Below are 26,316 nucleotides of genomic sequence, written 5' to 3'. Positions count from 1 at the left end.
ACAGAGCTGAACCGCTCCTAGTTACAGGGCAGAGCTGAACCGCTCCTAGTTACAGGGCAGAGCTGAACCGCTCCTAGTTACAGGGCAGAGCTGAACCGCTCCTAGTTACAGGGCAGAGCTGAACCGCTCCTAGTTACAGGACAGAGCTGAACCGCTCCTAGTTACAGGACAGAGCTGAACCGCTCCTAGTTACAGGACAGAGCTGAACCGCTCCTAGTTACAGGACAGAGCTGAACCGCTCCTAGTTACAGGGCAGAGCTGAACCGCTCCTAGTTACAGGGCAGAGCTGAACCGCTCCTAGTTACAGGGCAGAGCTGAACCGCTCCTAGTTACAGGGCAGAGCTGAACCGCTCCTAGTTACAGGGCAGAGCTGAACCGCTCCTAGTTACAGGACAGAGCTGAACCGCTCCTATTTACAGGGCAGAGCTGAACCGCTCCTAGTTACAGGACAGAGCTGAACCGCTCCTAGTTACAGGACAGAGCTGAACCGCTCCTAGTTACAGGACAGAGCTGAACCGCTCCTAGTTACAGGGCAGAGCTGAACCGCTCCTAGTTACAGGACAGAGCTGAACCGCTCCTAGTTACAGGACAGAGCTGAACCGCTCCTAGTTACAGGACAGAGCTGAACCGCTCCTAGTTACAGGACAGAGCTGAACCGCTCCTAGTTACAGGGCAGAGCTGAACCGCTCCTAGTTACAGGACAGAGCTGAACCGCTCCTAGTTACAGGACAGAGCTGAACCGCTCCTAGTTACATGAGTATGTTGTTGACTGTGTCCATCACAGACTCCATCAGAGACTACACATCTGGGTGTGGTGGGTGAAAGAACCACATAGACCGATCCCAGATCAGTTTGTGCTGTGTTGCCAACTCCTATAGTCAATGTCACGTCGTGAGTTGGAAAGACAGTATAAACAGATCTGGGACCAGGCTAGGAAACAAGGCAAGCTAAAGTCTTTACATGAAATGTACCTCAATTAGAACTGTAACTGCCCTCAGGTCAAGGACTAGACTTCTGCTCAGCTAATGAACACAACATGTTAAAACCTTCTAACAGCTTCTCAGGCCAGACATTCTGGACCAGAAGTCTGCTCAGTGCTGACCTACATATTCTCTCCCTCTACGGATACAGGAGAAAATGGTGAAACGCTACAGGAGAAAATGGTGAAACACTTTCTGACTTATTAGAGAAAAGGCCTTCAGAAAGTATTCACACCCCTTGACTTTTTAAATGGATTTAACTGTTGGTTATTTTTTTGTCAATGATTTACACAAAATACACTGTGATGTCAAAGTGAATGAAAAATTCTAACATTTATAAAATAATGTATGAAACATAAAACATGAATATATCTTGATTAGATAAGTATACAATCCCCTGAGTCAATACATGTTAGAATCACCTTTGGCAGTGATTACAGCTGTGGGTCTTTCTGGGTAAATCTCTAAGAGCTTTGCACACCTGGATGGTACAATATTTGCCCATTATTCTTAAAAAAATTATTGATCCACGTCTTTACTCTGTCCTGTGTGTAGTATGTCTGTCCTGTGTGTAGTATGTCTGTCCTGTGTGTAGTATGTCTGTCCTGTATGTAGTATGTCTGTCCTGTGTGTAGTATGTCTGTCCTGTGTGTAGTATGTCTGTCCTGTGTGTAGTATGTCTGTCCTGTGTGTAGTATGTCTGTCCTGTGTGTAGTATGTCTGTCCTGTGTGTAGTATGTCTGTCCTGTGTGTAGTATGTCTGTCCTGTGTGTAGTATGTCTGTCCTGTGTGTAGTATGTCTGTCCTGTGTGTAGTATGTCTGCCCTGTGTGTAGTATGTCTGTCCTGTGTGTAGTATGTCTGTCCTGTATGTAGTATGTCTGTCCTGTATGTAGTAACTAAACCCCCACTATACGGAAGGCTAGAAAGGTCTACGATCATTGTCAGACCAAACAAGAGTTTGGCAAGACGGAAACAGATCTAGCAGTAGAATAACAGAGAACGGTGAGACTAGGAGAAATCTGCTCCACTACATAATATTCATATAAAACAAATCAACAAATGTGTGTTTGCAGAACATAATAGCACTATCCAATATAGATATATATATATTCAACTATTTAAACATAAGGAGCGGAGAGGCCTTGAGACAGCGCTATTAACTAACACTATCCACTATTGTTTATGGTTGCGTCCCAAACGGCACCCTAATCCCTACATTGTGCACAGGGCCCATAGGGTTCTGGTCAAAAGTAGTGCACTTTATAGGGAATAGGGTGCCATTTGAGAAGCATCCTACATCTCAGCTTTATCAGTGGAACAGGGTGTGCTGTCTGCAGTCATGTGGGCCTTGACTTCTGATTGGAGGACAACCCAGACCCAGATACAGACTAGAGGTCGACCGATTAATTAGGGCCGATTTCAAGTTTTCATAACAAAATCAGTAATCTGCCTTTTTTTGGACACCGATTACATTGCAATCCACGAGGAGACTGCGTGGCCTGTTACATGAATGCAGCGTCAAAAGGACCTTGTGGTTGCAAGGAGCCAAGGTAAGTTGCTAGCTAGCATTATACTTATCTTATAAAAAAACAATCAATCTTCACATAATCACTAGTTAAACTAGTAATATCATCAACCATGTGTAGTTATCTAGCTTGTCCTGCGTTGCATATAATCGATGCGGTGCCTGTTAATTTATCATCGAATCACAGCCTACTTCGCCAAATGGATGATGATTTAACAAAAGCACATTCGCGAAAAAAGCACAGTCGTTGCACCAATGTACCTAACCATAAACATCAATGCCTTTCTTTAAAATCAATACAGAAGTATATTTTTTTTAAACCTGCATATTTAGTTAAAATAAATTCATGTTAGCAGACAATATTAACTAGGGAAATTGTGTCACTTCTCTTGCGTTCAGTGCAGATAGAGTCAGGGTATGTGCAGCAGTTTGGGCCGCCTGGCTCGTTGTGAACTGTGTTTCTTCCTAACAAAGACCGTCATTAATTTGCCAGAATTGTACGTAATTATGACATAACATTGAAGGTTGTGCAATGTAACAGCAATATTTAGACTTAGGGATGCCACCCGTTAGATAAAATACGGAACGGTTCTGTATTTGACTGAAAGAATAAATGTTTTGTTTTCCAAATGATAGTTTCCGGATTTGACCATATTAATGACCTAAGGCGCGTATTTCTGTGTGTTTATTATGTTATAATTAAGTCTATGATTTGATAGAGCAGTATGACTGAGCGATGGTAGGCAGCAGCAGGCTCGTAAGCATTCATTCAAACAGCACTTTACTGTGTTTGCCAGCAGCTCTTAGCAATGCTTCAAGCACAGCGCTGTTTATGACTTCAAGCCTATCAACTCCCGAGATTAGGCTGGCAATACTATAGTACCTATAAGAACATCCAATAGTCAAAAGGTATATGAAATACAAATGGTATAGAGACAAATAGTCCTATAATAACTACAACCTAAAACTTCTTACCTGGGAATATTGAAGACTCATGCTAAAAGGAACCACCAGCTTTCATATGTTCTCATGTTCTGAGCAAGGCACTTAAACGTTAGCTTTTTACATGGCACATATTGCACTTTTACTTTCTTCTCCAACACTGTGTTTTTGCATTATATAAACCAAATTGAACATGTTTCATTATTTATTAGAGACCAAATAGATGTTATTTATGTATTATATTAAGTTAAAATAAAAGGGTTCATTGTTCATTCAGTATTGTTGTAATTGTCAATCTTATAAATATTTATACAAATCGGCATCGACAGAAGGATATGAGGGAGAGAGAGACAGAAGGATATGAGGGAGAGAGAGACAGAAGGATATGAGGGAGACAGAAGGATATGAGAGAGAGAGACAGAAGGATATGAGGGAGACAGAAGGATATGAGGGAGAGAGAGACAGAAGGATATGAGGGAGAGAGAGACAGAAGGATATGAGGGAGAGAGAAGGATATGAGGGAGAGAGAAGGATATGAGAGAGAGAGAGAGACAGAAGGATATGAGGGAGAGAGAGAGACAGAAGGATATGAGGGAGAGAGAAGGATATGAGGGAGAGAGAGACAGAAGGATATGAGGGAGAGAGAAGGATATGAGGGAGAGAGAGACAGAAGGATATGAGGGAGAGAGAGACAGAAGGATATGAGGGGGAGAGAGACAGAAGGATATGAGGGGGAGAGAGACAGAAGGATATGAGGGGGAGAGAGACAGAAGGATATGAGGGGGAGAGAGACAGAAGGATATGAGGGGGAGAGAGACAGAAGGATATGAGGGGGAGAGAGACAGAAGGATATGAGGGAGAGAGAAGGATATGAGGGAGAGAGAGACAGAAGGATATGAGGGAGAGAGAGACAGAAGGATATGAGGGAGAGAGAGACAGAAGGATATGAGGGAGACAGAAGGATATGAGGGAGACAGAAGGATATGAGGGAGACAGAAGGATATGAGGGAGACAGAAGGATATGAGGGAGAGAGAAGGATATAAGGGAGAGAGAAGGATATGAGGGAGACAGAAGGATATGAGAGAGAGAGAGACAGAAGGATATGAGGGAGAGAGAGACAGAAGGATATGAGGGAGAGAGAAGGATATGAGGGAGAGAGAGACAGAAGGATATGAGGGAGAGAGAAGGATATGAGAGAGAGAGAGACAGAAGGATATGAGGGAGAGAGAGAGACAGAAGGATATGAGGGAGAGAGAAGGATATGAGGGAGAGAGAGACAGAAGGATATGAGGGAGACAGAAGGATATGAGGGAGACAGAAGGATATGAGGGGGAGAGAGACAGAAGGATATGAGGGGGAGAGAGACAGAAGGATATGAGGGAGAGAGACAGAAGGATATGAGGGAGAGAGAAGGATATGAGGGAGAGAGAGACAGAAGGATATGAGGGAGAGAGAGACAGAAGGATATGAGGGAGAGAGAGACAGAAGGATATGAGGGAGAGAGAGACAGAAGGATATGAGGGAGAGAGAGACAGAAGGATATGAGGGAGAGAGAGACAGAAGGATATGAGGGAGAGAGAGACAGAAGGATATGAGGGAGAGAGAGACAGAAGGATATGAGGGAGACAGAAGGATATGAGGGAGAGAGAGACAGAAGGATATGAGGGAGAGAGAAGGATATGAGGGAGAGAGAGACAGAAGGATATGAGGGAGAGAGAAGGATATGAGAGAGAGAGAGACAGAAGGATATGAGGGAGAGAGAGAGACAGAAGGATATGAGGGAGAGAGAAGGATATGAGGGAGAGAGAGACAGAAGGATATGAGGGAGAGAGAGACAGAAGGATATGAGGGAGACAGAAGGATATGAGGGGGAGAGAGACAGAAGGATATGAGGGGAGAGAGACAGAAGGATATGAGGGAGAGAGACAGAAGGATATGAGGGAGAGAGAAGGATATGAGGGAGAGAGAGACAGAAGGATATGAGGGAGAGAGAGACAGAAGGATATGAGGGAGAGAGAGACAGAAGGATATGAGGGAGAGAGAGACAGAAGGATATGAGGGAGAGAGAGACAGAAGGATATGAGGGAGAGAGAGACAGAAGGATATGAGGGAGAGAGAGACAGAAGGATATGAGGGAGACAGAAGGATATGAGGGAGAGAGAAGGATATAAGGGAGAGAGAAGGATATGAGGGAGACAGAAGGATATGAGAGAGAGAGAGACAGAAGGATATGAGGGAGAGAGAGACAGAAGGATATGAGGGAGAGAGAGACAGAAGGATATGAGAGAGACAGAAGGATATGAGAGAGAGAGAGACAGAAGGATATGAGAGAGACAGAAGGATATGAGAGAGAGAGAGACAGAACGATATGAGGGAGACAGAAGGATATGAGGGAGAGAGAGACAGAAGGATATGAGGGAGACAGAAGGATATGAGGGAGACAGAAGGATATGAGGGAGACAGAAGGATATGAGGGAGACAGAAGGATATGAGAGAGAAGGATATGAGAGAGAGAGAGAGAGAGAGAGAGAGAGACAACAGAAAGACAGAAAGAGAGAGAGACACAGAGAGAGAGAGAGAGGCACACAGAGAAACAAAGAGAGAGACACAGAGACACAAAGAGAGAGACACAGAGAGAGAGAGAGACAGAGAAACAGAGAGACACACAGAGAGGGAGACACACAGAGAGAGAGACACACAGAGAGAGCGAGACAGAAACAGAGAGATACACAGAGAGAGACAGAGAGACAGAGTAACAAAGTACTTCAGGAGGGGTGAAAGGTGGATGTCTCCATCCCAAACGGCACCCTATTCCCAACATAGTGCACTCCTTTTGACCAAAGCCCTATGGGTGAAGTAGATAAAGGTCCTGGTTAAAAGTAGTGCACTATTATGCCTGGAATAAGGTGCCATCTGGGAGGGTAACGGTTGTCCTCGCCTGCCTTCTCTCCGTCCTGTCTCTGTCCTCGCCTGCCTTCTCCCTGTCCTGTCTCTGTCCTCGCCTGCCTTCTCCCTGTCCTGTCTCTGTCCTCGCCTGCCTTCTCTCCGTCCTGTCTCTGTCCTCGCCTGCCTTCTCTCCGTCCTGTCTCTGTCCTCGCCTGCCTTCTCCCCGTCCTGTCTCTGTCCTCGCCTGCCTTCTCTCCGTCCTGTCTCTGTCCTCGCCTGCCTTCTCTCCGTCCTGTCTCTGTCCTCGCCTGCCTTCTCCCCGTCCTGTCTCTGTCCTCGCCTGCCTTCTCTCCGTCCTGTCTCTGTCCTCGCCTGCCTTCTCTCCGTCCTGTCTCTGTCCTCGCCTGCCTTCTCCCCGTCCTGTCTCTGTCCTCGCCTGCCTTCTCTCCGTCCTGTCTCTGTCCTCGCCTGCCTTCTCCCTGTCCTGTCTCTGTCCTCGCCTGCCTTCTCCCTGTCCTGTCTCTCGCCATCTGGGAGGGTAACGGTTGTCCTCGCCTGCCTTCTCTCCGTCCTGTCTCTGGCCTCGCCTGCCTTCTCTCCGTCCTCGCCTGCCTTCTCCCCGTCCTGTCTCTGTCCTCGCCTGCCTTCTCTCCGTCCTGTCTCTGTCCTCGCCTGCCTTCTCCCCGTCCTGTCTCTGTCCTCGCCTGCCTTCTCTCCGTCCTGTCTCTGTCCTCGCCTGCCTTCTCTCCGTCCTGTCTCTGTCCTCGCCTGCCTTCTCCCTGTCCTGTCTCTGTCCTCGCCTGCCTTCTCTCCGTCCTGTCTCTGTCCTCGCCTGCCTTCTCTCCGTCCTGTCTCTGTCCTCGCCTGCCTTCTCTCCGTCCTGTCTCTGTCCTCGCCTGCCTTCTCTCCGTCCTGTCTCTGTCCTCGCCTGCCTTCTCTCCGTCCTGTCTCTGTCCTCGCCTGCCTTCTCTCCGTCCTGTCTCTGTCCTCGCCTGCCTTCTCTCCGTCCTGTCTCCTCGCCTGCCCGTCCTCGCCTGCCTTCTCCCCGTCCTGTCTCTGTCCTCGCCTGCCTTCTCTCCGTCCTCGCCTGCCTTCTCCCCGTCCTGTCTCTGTCCTCGCCTGCCTTCTCTCCGTCCTGTCTCTGTCCTCGCCTGCCTTCTCTCCGTCCTGTCTCTGTCCTCGCCTGCCTTCTCCCCGTCCTGTCTCTGTCCTCGCCTGCCTTCTCCCCGTCCTGTCTCTGTCCTCGCCTGCCTTCTCCCCGTCCTGTCTCTGTCCTCGCCTGCCTTCTCCCCGTCCTGTCTCTGTCCTCGCCTGCCTTCTCTCCGTCCTGTCTCTGTCCTCGCCTGCCTTCTCCCTGTCCTGTCTCTGTCCTTTCCCTGTCCTTCAGCACCTGCTGTCTCAGCAACCTGGGGGTGGGTGTTGGATATCTCTTATATAAGAGCAGCAACACTTGCTGAATGACTCACACTTTACAGCCGTTACTTCATGTTGTGGATACACATAACTCAATACATCTCTATGGTCTAGCTCAGTACATCAGTTAGCATTCACACATAACTCAATACATCTCTATGGTCTAGCTCAGTACATCAGTTAGCATTCACACATAACTCAATACATCTCTATGGTCTAGCTCAGTACATCAGTTAGCATTCACACATAACTCAATACATCTCTATGGTCTAGCTCAGTACATCAGTTAGCATTCACACATAACTCAATACATCTCTATGGTCTAGCTCAGTACATCAGTTAGCATTCACACATAACTCAATACATCTCTATGGTCTATCTCAGTACATCAGTTAGCATTCACACATAACTCAATACATCTCTATGGTCTAGCTCAGTACATCAGTTAGCATTCACACATAACTCAATACATCTCTATGGTCTAGCTCAGTACATCAGTTAGCATTCACACATAACTCAATACATCTCTATGGTCTATCTCAGTACATCAGTTAGCATTCACACATAACTCAATACATCTCTATGGTCTATCTCAGTACATCAGTTAGCATTCACACATAACTCAATACATCTCTATGGTCTAGCTCAGTACATCAGTTAGCATTCACACATAACTCAATACATCTCTATGGTCTATCTCAGTACATCAGTTAGCATTCACACATAACTCAATACATCTCTATGGTCTATCTCAGTACATCAGTTAGCATTCACACATAACTCAATACATCTCTATGGTCTATCTCAGTACATCAGTTAGCATTCACACATAACTCAATACATCTCTATGGTCTAGCTCAGTACATCAGTTAGCTACAGCATCTCATCTAATGGATAATAAACAACGTCTAGCCTAAGTCTTGCTTTGTGGAACTAGACCTTGGCTGTCCTTCAGACACCAGGACACTGACAACACTGACCAGCAAGCACACTGACAACACTGACCAGCAAGCACACTGACAACACTGACCAGCAAGCACACTGACAACACTGACCAGCAAGCACACTGACAACACTGACCAGCAAGCACACTGACAACACTGACCAGCAAGCACACTGACAACACTGACCAGCAAGCACACTGACAACACTGACCAGCAAGCACACTGACAACACTGACCAGCAAGCACACTGACAACACTGACCAGCAAGCACACTGACAACACTGACCAGCAAGCACACTGACAACACTGACCAGCAAGCACACTGACAACACTGACCAGCAAGCACACTGACAACACTGACCAGCAAGCACACTGACAACACTGACCAGCAAGCACACTGACAACACTGACCAGCAAGCACACTGACAACACTGACCAGCAAGCACACTGACCAGCACACTGACCAATACACTGGCAACACTGACCAGCACACTTGCAACACTGACCAGCCCACTGACAACACTGACCAGCCCACTGACAACACTGACCAGCCCACTGACAACACTGACAACACTGACCAGCCCACTGACAACACTGACAACACTGACCAGCACACTGACAACACTGACCAGCCCACTGACCAGCCCACTGACAACACTGACCAGCCCACTGACCAGCCCACTGACCAGCCCACTGACCAGCCCACTGACCAGCCCACTGACAACACTGACCAGCCCACTGACCAGCCCACTGACCAGCCCACTGACCAGCCCACTGACAACACTGACCAGCCCACTGACCAGCCCACTGACCAGCCCACTGACCAGCCCACTGACAACACTGACCAGCCCACTGACCAGCCCACTGACCAGCCCACTGACCAGCCCACTGACAACACTGACCAGCCCACTGACAACACTGACCAGCACACTGACAACACTGACCAGCCCACTGACAACACTGACCAGCACACTGACAACACTGACCAGCACACTGACAACACTGACCAGCACACTGACAACACTGACCAGCACACTGACAACACTGAGCAGCCCACTGACCAGCACACTGACCAGCACACTGACCAGCCCACTGACAACACTGACCAGCCCACTGACAACACTGACCAGCCCACTGACCAGCACACTGACCAGCACACTGACCAGCCCACTGACCAGCCCACTGACAACACTGACCAGCCCACTGACAACACTGACCAGCCCACTGACAACACTGACCAGCACACTGACAACACTGACCAGCACACTGACAACACTGACCAGCACACTGACAACACTGACCAGCCCACTGACAACACTGACAACACTGACCAGCACACTGACCAGCCCACTGACCAGCCCACTGACAACACTGACAACACTGACCAGCACACTGACCAGCCCACTGACCAGCCCACTGACCAGCCCACTGACAACACTGACCAGCCCACTGACAACACTGACCAGCCCACTGACAACACTGACCAGCCCACTGACAACACTGACAACACTGACCAGCACACTGACAACACTGACAAGCACACTGACCAGCCCACTGACAACACTGACCAGCACACTGACGACACTGACCAGCCCACTGACAACACTGACCAGCCCACTGACAACACTGACAACACTGACAAGCACACTGACCAGCCCACTGACAACACTGACAACACTGACCAGCCCACTGACAACACTGACAACACTGACCAGCACACTGACAACACTGACCAGCCCACTGACAACACTGACAACACTGACAACACTGACCAGCCCACTGACCAGCCCACTGACCAGCCCACTGACAACCCCACTGACCAGCCCACTGACAACACTGACCAGCCCACTGACAATACTGACCAGCACACTGACAACACTGACAACACTGACCAGCACACTGACAACTGACCAGCCCACTGACAACACTGACCAGCCCACTGACAACACTGACAACACTGACCAGCACACTGACAACACTGACAACACTGACCAGCACACTGACAACACTGACCAGCACACTGACAACACTGACCAGCACACTGACCAGCCCACTGACAACACTGACAACACTGACCAGCACACTGACAACACTGACCAGCACACTGACAACACTGACCAGCACACTGACCAGCCCACTGACAACACTGACCAGCACACTGACAACACTGACAAGCACACTGACCAGCCCACTGACAACACTGACAACACTGACCAGCACACTGACAACACTGACAACACTGACCAGCACACTGACCAGCACACTGACAACACTGACCAGCCCACTGACCAGCCCACTGACAACACTGACCAGCCCACTGACAATACTGACCAGCACACTGACAACACTGACCAGCACACTGACCAGCACACTGACCAGCACACTGACAACACTGACCAGCCCACTGACAACACTGACCAGCCCACTGACAACACTGACAACACTGACAACACTGACCAGCACACTGACAACACTGACCAGCACACTGACAACACTGACCAGCACACTGACCACACTGACCAGCCCACTGACAACACTGACCAGCACACTGACAACACTGACCAGCACACTGACCACACTGACCAGTACACTGACCAGCACACTGACAACACTGACCAGCACACTGACAACACTGACCAGCCCACTGACAACACTGACAACACTGACCAGCACACTGACAACACTGACCAGCACACTGACAACACTGACCAGCCCACTGACCAGCACACTGACAACACTGACCAGCCCACTGACAACACTGACCAGCCCACTGACCAACACTGACAACACTGACAACACTGACCAGCACACTGACAACACTGACCAGCACACTGACAACACTGACCAGTACACTGACCAGCACACTGACAACACTGACCAGCACACTGACAACACTGACCAGCCCACTGACAACACTGACCAGCCCACTGACAACACTGACCAGCCCACTGACAACACTGACCAGCCCACTGACAACACTGACCAGCCCACTGACAACACTGACCAGCCCACTGACAACACTGACCAGCCCACTGACAACACTGACCAGCCCACTGACAACACTGACCAGCCCACTGACAACACTGACCAGCACACTGACAACACTGACCAGCCCACTGACAACACTGACCAGCCCACTGACAACACTGACAACACTGACCAGCCCACTGACAACACTGACAACACTGACCAGCCCACTGACAACACTGACCAGCACACTGACAACACTGACCAGCACACTGACAACACTGACCAGCACACTGACAACACTGACCAGCACACTGACAACACTGACCAGCCCACTGACAACACTGACCAGCACACTGACAACACTGACAACACTGACCAGCACACTGACCAGCCCACTGACCAGCACACTGACCAGCCCACTGTCAATACTGACAACAGTGACCAGCCCTAAACCCTGTCAGAGATCCTAAACCCTGTCAGAGATCCTAAACCCTGTCAGAGATCCTAAACCCTTAGCCAACAGACATGATTTAGTCGGCCTAGAACACTGAGTCACTGAATTACAAAAATTACAGGATGTGGACACCTGCTCGTCGAACATCTCATTCCAAAATCATGGGCATTAATATGGAGTTGGTTCCCCCTTTGCTGCTATAACAGCCTCCAGTCTTCTGGGAAGGCTTTCCACTAGATGATGGAACATTGCTGCGGGGACTTGCTTCCATTCAGCCACAAGAGTATTCGTGAGGTCAGGTACTGATGTTGGGAGATTAGGCCTGGCTCTCAGTCGGCGTTCCAATTCATCCCAAAGGTGTTCAATAGGGTTGAGGTCAGGGCTCTGTCGATGTGGTGTGGTCTGTGAAGTGTGGTCGGTGCAGCATGGTGCTGTGTGGTCTGTGAAGTGTGGTCGGTGCAGCATGGTGCTGTGTGGTCTGAAGTGTGGTCGGTGCAGCATGGTGCTGTGTGGTCTGTGAAGTGTGGTCGGTGCAGCATGGTGCTGTGTGGTCTGTGAAGTGTGGTCGGTGCAGCATGGTGCTGTGTGGTCTGTGAAGTGTGGTCGATGCAGCATGGTGCTGTGTGGTCTGTGAAGTGTGGTTGGTGCAGCATCGTGCTGTGCTGTGCCTGTGGTTGGTGCGCGGGAGCATCATCCAGAGAGCTGCAGGCAAGGGGACAAAGAGCTGAGTGTTCAGCCAACCGGGACTCAACAGCTGCTTCCCAAATGGAACCCTATTCCCTACTTAGTGCACTACTACCAGGGAGGTAGCCATGTTGTTTGGCCCATGGGCTCTGGTCAAAAGTAGTGCACTACATAGGGAATAGGGTGCCTTTTGGGACGAAGCTAAAGTGACATTTCAGCACTCTTACCCTCCCTCAACCCCTGCCCTGTCTGTCTCAACCCACCTCCACCTCCACCGATCCCGCAGGTGAAGAAGCCGGATGTGGAGGTCCTGGGCTGGCATGGTTACACATGGTCTGTGATTGTGAGGCCGGTATACTGCCATATTCTCTAAAACAACGTTGGAGGCGGCTTAAGGTAGAGAAATTAACATTAAATTATCTGGCAACAGCTCTGGTGGACATTCCTGCAGTCAGCATGCCATTTGCACGCTCCCTCAAAACTTGAGCCATAACTGCACATTTTTAAAGTGGCCTTTTATTGTCCCCAGCGCAAGGTGCACCTGTATAATGATCATGCTGTTTAATCAGCTTCTTGATATGCCACACCTGTCAGGTGGATGGATTATCTTGGTAAAGGAGAAATGCTCACTAACAGGGATGTAAACAAATTTGTGCACAACATTTGAGAGAAATAAACTTTTTGTGCGTATGGAACATTTCTGGGATCTTTTATTTCAGCTCATGAAACATGGGACCAACAATTTACATGTTGATTTATAGTTTTGTTCAGTGTACAGTATATACAGTATATACATGTAAGGGAAAACTCCAACAGCAGCTCTAGTGGTGTATTCATTAGTCCACACCGTAGCGAAACGTTTTGCGACGGAACCCGTTTACTACAAACGGAAAAGGTTTGCAACGAAAACGAGTTTCTATTGGACAAATTCAGGTAGGTCCCTCCCCATTTCCTTTGCTTCTGTTTGCTTTCGTTTGGTTCCTAGTGAATACACCCCAGGCCTCCAGCCTGTTTGGTTCCTAGTGAATACACCCCAGGCCTCCAGCCCGTTTGGTTCCTAGTGAATACACCCCAGGCCTCCAGCCCGTTTGGTTGCTAATGAATACACCCCAGGCCTCCAGCCCGTTTGGTTCCTAGTGAATACACCCCAGGCCTACAGCCCGTTTGGTTCCTAGTGAATACACCCCAGGCCTCCAGCCCGTTTGGTTCCTAATGAATACACCCCAGACCTCCAGCCCGTTTGGTTCCTAATGAATACACACCAGGCCTCCAGCCCGTTTGGTTCCTAATGAATACACCCCAGCCCGAGGGGCAGAGGGGAATGGAAGACCCGTGTTTAGCCCAAAACACAACCTGGCTGGTTCACGTTCTCCTCTCTGCTCTTGTTTTAGCAACACGGGGTTACAGGCTGCAGAGCATAACTGTTGCCTCTGAAACTAACTGTCAATAAATAAAAACATGAGTCTGTCTGCGTCCCAAACGGCACCCTAATGTGATACTACCGACCCTACGTTCAACAGTTATAATACCACCGACCCTACGTTCAACAGTTATAATACCACTGACCCTACGTTCAACAGTTATAATACCACTGACCCTACGTTCAACAGTTATAATACCACTGACCCTACGTTCAACAGTTATAATACCACTGACCCTACGTTCAACAGTTATAATACCACTGACCCTACATTCAACAGTTATAATACCACTGACCCTACGTTCAACAGTTATAATACCACTGACCCCACGTTCAACAGTTATTTCAGGGGTAACAATTTCCCACCTCAGTGGTTGGACAGGTTTCTAAATGGGAATGCAGGGCTAAGCTACCTCCCAAATGACCCCCTAAACCCTATATAATGAAAAACTGTTAACTAGGGTCCATAGGGCACTGGTCAAAAGTAGTGCACTATGTAGGGTTTAGGGTGCCAATTGGGACGGAGCAGAAGCAGAAGCTGGGATGAAGAATCCAACATAAGGGACGTGGATCAATACAGAGCCACACTGGTGCACCACAGGAAAAGGAAAGTACTGAGTGGCAGTTCAATTCACAATGAACCAGTTTAACAGGCCTCAATCTGTATGCCTAAGTAGTCTTTGTATTTGACAACACCAGGAGAGGACAGACCAAAAGGGAGGTCAACTTGAGATCATTTCCATGTGAAAGGACCCATCAACACCAACGTGAAGTTTATTTTTTATTAATTTATTTCACCTTTATTTAACCAGGTAGGCAAGTTGAGAACAAGTTCTCATTTACAATTGCGACCTGGCCAAGATAAAGCAAAGCAGTTCGACAACATACAAAAACACAGAGTTACACATGGAGTAAAACAACATACAATCAATGATACAGTAGAAAAAAAATAAGACTATATACAATGTGAGCAAATTATGTGAGATAAGGGAGGTAATGGCAAAAAAGGCCATGGTGGCAAAGTAAGTAAAGTATAGCAAGTAAAACACTGGAATGGTAGATTTGTTATTTGAAGAAAGTTCAAAGTTAAAAAAGTATTAATATGGTGCAAAGGAGCAAAATAAATTAAATAAATAAATACAGTAGGGGAAGAGGTAGTAGTTTGGGCTAAATTATAGATGGGCTATGTACAGGTGCAGTGATCTGGGAGCTGCTCTGATAGCTGGTGCTTAAAGCTAGTGAGGGAGATAAGTGTTTCCAGTTTCAGAGATTTTTGTAGTTCGTTCCAGTCATTGGCAGCAGAGAACTGGAAGGAGAGATGACCAAAGGAGGAGTTGGTTTTAGGGGTGACCAGAGAGATATACCTGCTGGAGCGCGTGCTACAGGTGGGTGCTGCTATGGTGACCAGTGAGCGGAGATAAGGGGGGACTTTACCTAGCAGTGTCTTGTAGATGACCTGGAGCCAATGTGTTTGGCGACGATTATGAAGCGAAGGCCAGCCAACGAGAGCGTACAGGTCGCAGTGGTGGGTAGTATATGGGGCTTTGGTGACAAAACGGATGGCACTGTGATAGACTGCATCCAGCTTGTTGAGTAGGGTATTGGAGGCTATTTTGTAAATGACATCGCCGAAGTCGAGGATTGGTAGGATGGTCAGTTTTACGAGGGTATGTTTGGCAGCATGAGTGAAGGATGCTTTGTTGCGAAATAGGAAGCCAATTCTAGATTTAACTTTGGATTGGAGATGATTGATGTGTGTCTGGAAGGAGAGTTTACAGTCTAACCAGACACCTAGGTATTTGTGGTTGTCCACAAATTCTAAGTCAGAACCGTCCAGAGAAGTGATGCTGGACAGGCGGGCAGGTGCAGGCAGCGATCGGTTGAAGAGCATGCATTTAGTTTTACTTGTATTTAGGAGCAGTTGGAGACCACGGAAGGAGAGTTGTATGGCATTGAAGCTCGTCTGGAGGGTTGTTAACACAGTGTCCAAAGAAGGGCCAGAGGTATACAGAATGGTGTTGTCTGCGTAGAGGTGGATCAGAGATTCACCAGCAGCAAGAGCGAAATCATTGATGTATACAGAGAAAAGAGTTGGCCCAAGAATTGAACCCTGTGGTACCACCATAGAGACTGCCAGAGGTCCGGACAGCAGGCCCTCCGATTTGACACACTGAACTCTATCAGAGAAGTAGTTGGTGAACCAGGCGACGCAATCGTTTGAGAAACCAAGGCTACTGAGTCTGCCGATGAGGATGTGGTGATTAACCTCTCTAAGGTAGGGGGCAGTATTTGCACGGCCGGATAAAAAACGTACCCGATTTCATCTGGTTATTACTACTGCCCAGAAACTAGAATATGCATATAATTGTTTGATTTGGATAGAAAACACCCTAAAGATTCTAAAACTGTTTGAATGGTGTCTGTGAGTATAACAGAACTCATATGGCAGGCAAAAACCTGAGAAGATTCCTTACAGGAAGTGCCCTCTCTGACCATTTCTTGGCCTTCTACACTCTCTTTATTGAAAACTGAGGATCTCTGCTGTAACGTGACACTTCCTACGGCTCCCATAGGCTCTCAGAAGGCGGCAGAACGTTGAATGATGACTTTGCAGGCCATGGCTGAAAAACAGTAGCGCATTTAGTAAGTGGTCGATCTGAGAACAATGAGACTGGCGCGCGCGCGCACGAGAAGAGTCCATTTTAGATTTTTAGTCTTTGAACGAAAACAGGGTTTCCCGGTCGGAATATTATCGCTTTTTTTACGAGAAAAATCGCCTAAAAATTGATTTTAAACAGCGTTTGACATGCTTCAAAGTAGGGTAATGGAATATTTAGAATTTTTTTGTCACGATACGCACCGGCGCGTCACCCTTCGTTACCCTTCGGATAGTGTCTTGAACGCACGAACAAAACAGAGGATATTTGAACATAACTATGGATTATTTTGAACCAAACCAACATTTGTTATTGAAGTAGAAGTCCTGGGAGTGCATTCTGACGAAGAACAGCAAAAGTAATCCAATTTTTCTTATAGTAAATCTGAGTTTGGTGAGTGCCAAACTTGGTGGGTGTCAAAATAGCTAGCCCATGATGGCGAGCTATCTACTCAGAATATTGCAAAATGTGCTTTTGCCGAAAAGCTATTTTAAAATCGAACATAGCGATTGCATAAAGGAGTTCTGTATCTATAATTCTTAAAATAATTGTTATGTTTTTTGTGAACGTTTATCGTGAGTAATTTTGTAAATTCACCGGAAGTATGCTAGTTCTGAACGTCACATGCTAATGTAAAAAGCTGGTTTTTGATATAAATATGAACTTGATTGAACCAAACATGCATGTATTGTATAACATAATGTCCTAGGAGTGTCATCTGATGAAGATCATCAAAGGTTAGTGCTGCTGGTTTGGGTTTATGTGACATTATATGCTAGCTTGAAAAATGGGTGTCTGATTATTTCTGGCTGGGTACTCTGCTGACATAATCTAATGCTTTGCTTTCGTTGTAAAGCCTTTTTGAAATCGGACAGTGTGGTTAGATTAACGAGAGTCTTGTCTTTAAAATGGTGTAAAATAGTCATATGTTTGAGAAATTGAAGTAATAGCATTTCTACGGTATTTGAATATCACGCCATGGGATTCCACTGGCTGTTGAGTAGGTGGGACGATTTCATCCCACATACCCTAGAGAGGTTAACAGAGTCAAAAGCTTTGGCCAGGTCAATGAATACGGCAGCACAGTATTGTTTCTTATCGATGGCGGTTACGATGTCGTTTAGGACCTTGAGCGTGGCTGAGGTGCACCCATGACCAGCTCTGAAACCAGATTGCATAGCGGAGAGGGTGCGGTGTGATTCGAAATTGTCGGTAATCTGTTTGTTGACTTGGCTTTCGAAGACCTTAGAATGGCAGGGTAGGATGGCTATAGGTCTGTAGCAATTTGGGTCAAGAGTGTCACCTCCTTATGAGGGGGATGACAGCAGCTGCTTTCCAATCTATGGGAATCTCAGACGACACGAAAGAGAGGTTGAACAGGCTAGTAATAGGGGTTGCAATAATTTCGGCAGATAATTTTAGAAAGAAAGGGTCCAGATTGTCAAGCCCAGCTGATTTGTAGGGGTCCAGATTTTGCAGCTCTTTCAGAACATCAGCTGAATGGATTTGGGAGAAGGAGAAATGGGGGAGGCTTGGGCGAGTAGCTGTGGGGGGTGCAGTGCTGTTGAATGCAGTAGGGGTAGTTAGGTGGAAAGGATGGCCAGCCGTAGAAAAATGCTTATTGAAATTCTCAATTATAGTGGGCTTATCGGTGGTGACAGAGTTTCCTATCCTCAGTGCAGTGGGCAGTTGGGAGGAGGTGTTCTTATTCTCCATGGACTTTACAATGTCACAGAACTTTTTCGAGTTTGAGTTGCAGGAAGCAAATTTCTGTTTGAACGCTTATTTAAGATGGTGAGGAAGGCATTTAAAAAAAATAACCAGGCATCCTCTACTGACAGGATGAGGTCAATATCCTTCCAGGATACCAGGGCCAGGTCGATTAGAAAGGCTTGCTCGCTGAAATCTTTCAGGGAGCGTTTGACAGTGATGAGTGGAGGTCGTTTGACCGCTGACCCATTACGGGTGGAGGCAATGAGGCAGTGATCGCTGAGATCTTGGTTGAAAACAGCAGAGGTGTATTTAGAGGGCACGTTGGTTAGGATGATATCTATGAGGGTGCCAGTGTTTGCGGCTTTGGGGTTGTACCTGGTGGGTTCATTAATAATTTGTGTGAGATTGAGGGCATCAAGCTTGGATTGTAGGAAGGCTGGGGTGTTAAGCATGTCCCAGTTTAGGTCACCTAGTAGCACGAGCTCTGAAGATAGATGGGGGACAATCAGTTCACATATGGTGTCCAGAGCACAGCTAGGGGCCGAGGGGGGTCTATAGCAGGCGGCAACGGTGAGAGACGGATTTTTAAAAGTAGAAGTTCAAATTGTTTGGGTACAGACCTGGATAGCAGGACAGAACTCTGCAGGCTATCTCTGCAGTAGATTGCAACACCGCCCCCTTTGGTCGTTCTATCTTGTCTGAAAATGTTGTAGTTAGGGATGAAGATTTCAGTTTTTGGTGGACTTCCTAAGCCAAGATTCAGACACAGCTAGGACATCTGGGTTGGCAGAGTGTGCTAAAGCAGTGAATAAAACAAACTTAGGGAGGAGGCTTCTAATGTTAACATGCATGAAACCAAGGCTGTTACGGTTACAGAAGTCATCAAAAGAGAGCGCCTGGGGAGTAGGAGTGGAGCCAGGCACTGCAGGGCCTGGATTCACCTCTACATCCCCAGAGGAGCAGAGAAGAATGAGTATGAGGGTACGGATAAAAGCTATAAGAATTGGTCATCTGTGACGTCCAGAATAGAGAGAAAAAGGAGCAGGTTTCTGGGGGCGATAAAATAGCTTCAAGGTATAATGTACAGACAAAGGTATGGTGGGATGTGAATACAGAGGAGGTAAACCTAGGCATTTAGTGATTATGAGAGAGATATTGTCTCTAGAAACATCATTGAAACCAGAAGATGTCATAGCATGTGTGGGTGGAGGAACTGAGAGGTTGGATAAGGTATAATGAGCAGGGCTAGAGGCTCTACAGTGAAATAAGCCAATAAACACTAACCAGAACAGCAATGGACATGGCATATTGACATTAAGGAGAGGCATGCTTAGCCGAGTGATCAAAGGGTCCAGTGAGATTCAGACAGCTAGCCGGGCCATAGGTAGCAAGCTGGTGCAAGATGGAGGGAGGTCTGTTTTTAGCCACCTCGTGCGTTTCCGTCTGTGGGTTAGTGGGGTTCCGTGTGGAAGGGGGGACCAGTCCAAGTTGGCAAAATAGTTCGTTATAGTGGCCCAAGAAAAGTGTCCGATAGACCTATTCAGATCGCAGCCGATAAGACAGATAACGATTAGTGGGCCGCAGATGGGCGATCAGGTTACGTCGCGACGGAGGGGCCAGTTGGATAACTCCCTCGGGCAGATAACGTCGGTGGTCCAGTCGTGAAGGCCCGATGGGTCAGGATAGGTGATTGTAGCCCAGGAGACACTTCAACTGGCTAGCTCAGGAAAAGCCAAAGTGTGGCTGACGGAACTCTTCAGCTGGCTAGCACCGGAATAATGTGTGTTAATTCCGGGACCGACGTTGCCAATAGTCACTCAGGTAGCAGCTAGTTAGCTGCAAGATCCAGGTGTAAATGTCCAGAGCCTGCGGTAGAAATCCGGGGAAAGGAGAGAGAATAGGTCCGGTATGCTCTGGTCTGAGTCGCGCTGTACAAAAACTGGCGATAGCTTTTCGAGCTAATGGATAGCTGAGGACAGCTAACCGTGGCTAGCTGAACTCCAACGATAGCCAGTGAAAATGGCTAACCTCTGGCTAGCTTCTGTTGTAGATTTCAGATGAAAGCAGGTTCACACTGAGCCCGTGACAGACGTGACAGAGTCTGGAGACGCCGTGGAGAATGTTCTGCTGCCTGCAACATCCTCCAGCATGACCGGTTTGGCGGTGGGTCAGTCATGGTGTGGGGTGGCATTTCTTTGGGGGGGCCGCACAGCCCTCCATGTGCTCGCCAGAGGTAGCCTGACTGCCATTAGGTACCGAGATGAGATCCTCAGACCCCTTGTGAGACCATATGCTGGTGCGGTTGGCCCTGGGTTCCTCCTAATGCTAGACAATGCTAGACCTCATGTGGCTGGAGTGTGTCAGCAGTTCCTGCAAGAGGAAGGCATTGATGCTATGGACTGGCCCGCCCGTTCCCCAGAGCTGAATCCAATTGAGCACATCTGGGACATCATGTCTCGCTCCATCCACCAACGCCACGTTGCACCACAGACTGTCCAGGAGTTGGCTGATGCTTTAGTCCAGGTCTGGGAGGAGATCCCTCAGGAGACCATCCGCCACCTCATCAGGAGCATGCCCAGGTGTTGTAGGGAGGTTATACAGGCACGTGTGGGCCACACACACTACTGAGCCTCATTTTGACTTGTTTTAAGGACATTACATCAAAGTTGGATCAGCCTGTAGTGTGGTTTTCCACTTTAATTTTGAGTGTGACTCCAAATCCAGACCTCCATGGGTTGATAAATTGGATTTCCATTGATTATTTTTGTGTGATTTTTGTTGTCAGCACATTCAACTATGTAAAGAAAAAAGTATTTAATAAGATTATTTCTTTCATTCAGATCTAGGATGTGTTGTTTAAGTGTTCCCTTTATTTTTTTGAGCAGTGTATATACACGGGACACGACAAGAGGAGGGTCAAGGACGTCTGAACTGCTACGCCATCTTGGAATCTTATGGTTTATAGAAGCATGTCAAATTCAGTGTCAAATGAAAGGCAGTTTTCAACCATTTTCCATAACCAAAAATTTGGAATAAGCAAAGATTTTAATTTCTGGTCAAACAAATGGAAAAAGGGTGTTAGAGAACATTGTAAATAAGAATTTGTTCTTAACTGACTTGCCTAGTTATATAAAATAAAATGATATTGTCTGGTGGTCCAAGGAAGAAAACAGTCTGGACAACCCCTCCCTCTTCTCTCTCCTTATGGACACCTAGCATGACCCCTTGCACCTACCCTCTTTCCATTTAATTGAACCAGCATCCTCACCACTGAGCACCGGATGTCCATGGACTTTGAAAAGTAATTGAAATTTGTTCAGTCCGCCCTGACTGGACCAAATCTTAACCAATCATAGATGTCTATGTTTCACAAGTTTGGACAGCACAGCAGAGCACAGTACAGTACATTAGAGCACAGTACATTAGAGAACAGTAGAGCACAATACATTAGAGAACAGTAGAGCACAGTACATTAGAGAACAGTAGAGCACAATACATTAGAGAACAGTAGAGTACAGTACAGTAGAGAACAGTAGAGCACAGTACAGTAGAGAACAGTAGAGCACAGTACATTAGAGAACAGTAGAGTACAGTACTAGGTAGAACCATGGCCACATGGAACTCTATTCCACAATTTGTAAGTCGCTCTGGATAAGAGCGTCTACAAAATGACGTAAATGTAACTGACGCAAGCAGGAGAATCATATTTAAAAACAGATACAAAATACGCCTTATGGAACAGCGGGGACTGTGAAGAGACACACACACACACATTAGCACACGCACTCCACACACACCTACGCATGTATTTTGTGTTATAGATATGTGGTAGTAGAGTAATGGCCTGAGGGACCACACTTAATGTGTTGTGAAATCTGTTGTGAAATCATTTTGCTGGACCCCAGGAAGTGTAGCTGCTGCCTTGGCAGGAACTAATGTGGCTCCATAATAATCCCCAGGAAGAGTAGCTGCTGCCTTGGCAGGAACTAATGTGGATCCATAATAAACCCCAGGAAGAGTAGCTGCTGCCTTGGCAGGAACTAATGTGGCTCCATAATAATCCCCAGGAAGAGTAGCTGCTGCCTTGGCAGGAACTAATGTGGATCCATAATAAACCCCAGGAAGAGTAGCTGCTGCCTTGGCAGGAACTAATGTGGCTCCATAATAAACCCCAGGAAGAGCAGCTGCTGCCTTGGCAGGAACTAATGGGGATCCATAATAAACCCCAGGAAGAGTAGCTGCTGCCTTGGCAGGAACTAATGGGGATCCATAATTAACCCCAGGAAGAGTAGCTGCTGCCTTGGCTGGAACTAATGGAGATCCATAATAAACCCCAGAAAGAGTAGCTGCTGCCTTGGCAGGAACAAATGGAGATCCATAATAAACCTCAGGAAGAGTAGCTGCTGCCTTGGCAGGAACAAATGGAGATCCATAATAAACCTCAGGAAGAGTAGCTGCTGCCTTGGCAGGAACTAATGGAGATCCATAATAAACCTCAGGAAGAGTAGCTGCTGCCTTGGCAGGAACTAATGGAGATCCATAATAAACCCCAGGAAGAGTAGCTGCTGCCTTGGCAGGAACAAATGGAGATCCATAATAAACCTCAGGAAGAGTAGCTGCTGCCTTGGAAGGAACTAATGGAGATCCATAATAAACCTCAGGAAGAGTAGCTGCTGCCTTGGCAGGAACTAATGGAGATCCATAATAAACCCCAGGAAGAGTAGCTGCTGCCTTGGCAGGAACTAATGGGGATCCATAATAAACCCCAGGAAGAGTAGCTGCTGCCTTGGCAGGAACTAATGGGGATCCATAATAAACCCCAGGAAGAGTAGATGCTGCCTTGGCAGGAACTAATGGAGATCCATAATAAACCACAGGAAGAGTAGCTGCTGCCTTGGCAGGAACTAATGGGGATCCATAGTAAACCCCAGGAAGAGTAGCTGCTGCCTTGGCAGGAACTAATGGGGATCCATAATAAATACACATTACACATAATGTAATTCCCTTAGCGGGTATAAATCCACTTCCCTTACTGTAGTTCAATCACCAAAAGAGATGTTTTCATACTCAAGGTGTGATGTCATAGCTAACACCCCATTCTTTCTGCCAACATCTTAGATATTTAACAGAGTTTTTGGAAAATGTGGTCGCATAAAAACACTGAGGGAGATTTAACTGTAATTCTTGTTACCAAACATTGCATCTGCACTGTTCTTCCAGTATAATGTGTTTTTGTGACATTTTCCGGGTTGTACATTGTTCAAAGTAGTCCTTATGCATAGAGTTGTATGTTACACTTTTTGTTCGGCAGACATTTTAAAGTGAAAGATCTGAGTCAAAGCGTAATTCCGTTCCCATGGAAATGCCCTTTACAAAGGCTGTAAAAACAGACGTCCTGCCCACAGAACTTTATTTTACTTTTATTTAACTAGGCAAGTCAGTTAAGAACAAATTCTTATTTTCAATGACGGCCTACCAGGGAACAGTGGATTAACTGCCTTGTTCAGGGGAAGAACAACAGATTTTTACCTTGTCAGCTCGGGGATTCGATCTAGCAACCTTTCGGTTACTGGCCCAACACTCTAACCACTAGGTTACCTGCCGCCTCAGATTCTCAAGAATGATCTCTGAAAATGATGCCAAGGCTTTACAAGTATATTTCAGCCCACACGGGGGAATAATGTACTGTAAGTAATTAGAATACAGGACAAGGGCCCGTATTCAGAAAGCCTCTAGGATCAGATCCCGTGTCCTTATTCACTATGATCAGCTGCTACTCTGAGAGCGATCTAAACGTTGACCTACTTTAGTGTGTAGCAGGCCTGCCTGTATCAAGCCATGACATGACCAAACAGCTTCTTGGGCCAAGTGTTGCTGAAAGTCTTCCAGCTTCCTCAGAGAAACAAGCTGTCGAGAGAGCATGCATCTCAAATGGCACCCTATTCCCTATCTAGTGCACCCTATTCCCTATCTAGTGCACCCTATAAGTACTTTTCACCAAAGCCTACAGGGCACTGGTCAAGCTCAGGTCAAAAGTAGCACACTGTGTAGGGAATAGTTAGTGTGGCATCTGGGACGCCGACAGTGTTCAAGAGATTTCTGCTACATAATTCTGTTTGTTAGAATGTTTAGATTCAGCTCAGCCATTGGACTAGGTCTATATTACTGTTCTGTCATTGGACTAGGTCTATATTACTGTTCTGTCATTGGACTAGGTCTATATTACTGTTCTGCCATTGGACTAGGTCTATATTACTGTTCTGCCATTGGACTAGGTCTATATTACTGTTCTGTCATTGGACTAGGTCTATGATACAGTAAGGTGGCTCAAGAAAGAAATCAGAAAATCTATTTTCTATGTTCTCCCTTGATGCAAACACCACAAATTGTGTCCAGATTGCTTTGTGCAATACTGGCTGTCTCCGTAGGTCTGTCTTGTCCCTCCAGTGGGCTACCAGCATGAGCCTGGTTGAACTAGGCAGACATCACTTTCACCCCCAGGATAGGCAACCCTAAATAACATCTGATTTTCTCTTCAGAAGATGTTTTCATGATTGGCATGACAACAACCACAAGAGGTAAAGAATAGCCAAGTCATATGGTCGTTGTCATGCCAACCATATGGTCGTTGTCATGCCAACCAAACATGAAAACATGTTATTACTTGCTAGCCACAGGTGACCATTTCCAGATGTGGACATCGTCCTTGGCACTTTATAACAGGTCAGAAAAGGAGATGAGGGCATCCAAAACATGAAAAAAAATCCATTGGGTGGCACTTACAAAAGCCGACTGATTTTGAATATGTCAGATTTATAAGCACCACCAATATAGTTTCATTGCTATGCTATGGATGTCAGTCCATCAATCACTGCTGTTGGCATTAGGGGGGAACTCATCGGTCCTTGTCCAAGGTTAGTGTCTCCCTCAGCCTGGTCTCATACACTAGACGTAACACGGTAAACGAAAAATCCGGATTGAATGCTGGTACAATTACCTAAGACAGAAGGTTATTTAATAAGGCTAAAACAAAAGGAGGGTGGTAAGTCGGGTGTAAGGGGTGGCCGTAAAACGCTTACATCTAGGATGCGCGTTCGAATCTCATCACAGATAACTTTAGCGTTTTAGCTAATTTACAACTTTGCAACTACTTAGCATGTTAGCTAAACCTTCCCCTAACTCTTAACCCTAACCCCTACCCTACCTAATATTAGCCACCTACCTAACAGTAGCCACAACACATTGGCGTACTTAACACAACATACTTATAGTAAATTCATAAAATAATGTATGAATTGCAATTTGTAACATATCCTACGAATTGTAATGTTACATCATACGAATTACAATTCGTAACATACCATACGAAATGGATGAAGGACATCCACAAATTAATATCATACCAAACGTAATATATCATACTAAATTGGACACAACCGATTTTGTTTACTGTTACGTCTACCCCGTGAGTCCAGGTTGTCTCCATATAGAGAACTAGCACTGCCTAAACTTTGGCAGATAGAGTACTGCAGTGGTTAGCTAAGTTATCCATCTCTGGAAGAAACGTTTTGAGATAGTCAATGTCGAAAATAGTCAGATTCCCATAGTAGCTACATGACAGTCATTGCAATGGGTTGGTTGTTCTTAGGCGATAATACTGACCCCACTGCAGCTCAGCAGCTGTATTACTACAACGTAGCTATCATCAGCGCAAACTGTCTGCTT

At 46.8% G+C, this 26,316-nt stretch overlaps 1 protein-coding gene across 9 annotated transcripts in view; it reads right to left on the bottom strand.

Annotated features, from left to right (window-relative positions):
• Positions 1-26,316, bottom strand: part of LOC106611463 (phosphofurin acidic cluster sorting protein 2) — a 127,220-nt gene that overhangs the window by 100,271 nt on the left and 633 nt on the right. The gene's annotated exons all lie outside the window — the stretch shown is intronic.

The sequence above is a fragment of the Salmo salar genome, chromosome ssa09, assembly GCF_905237065.1.
Source record: "Salmo salar chromosome ssa09, Ssal_v3.1, whole genome shotgun sequence".
Lineage (NCBI taxonomy): Eukaryota > Metazoa > Chordata > Actinopteri > Salmoniformes > Salmonidae > Salmo > Salmo salar.
This window is presented reverse-complemented; position numbering and strand designations above follow the sequence as displayed.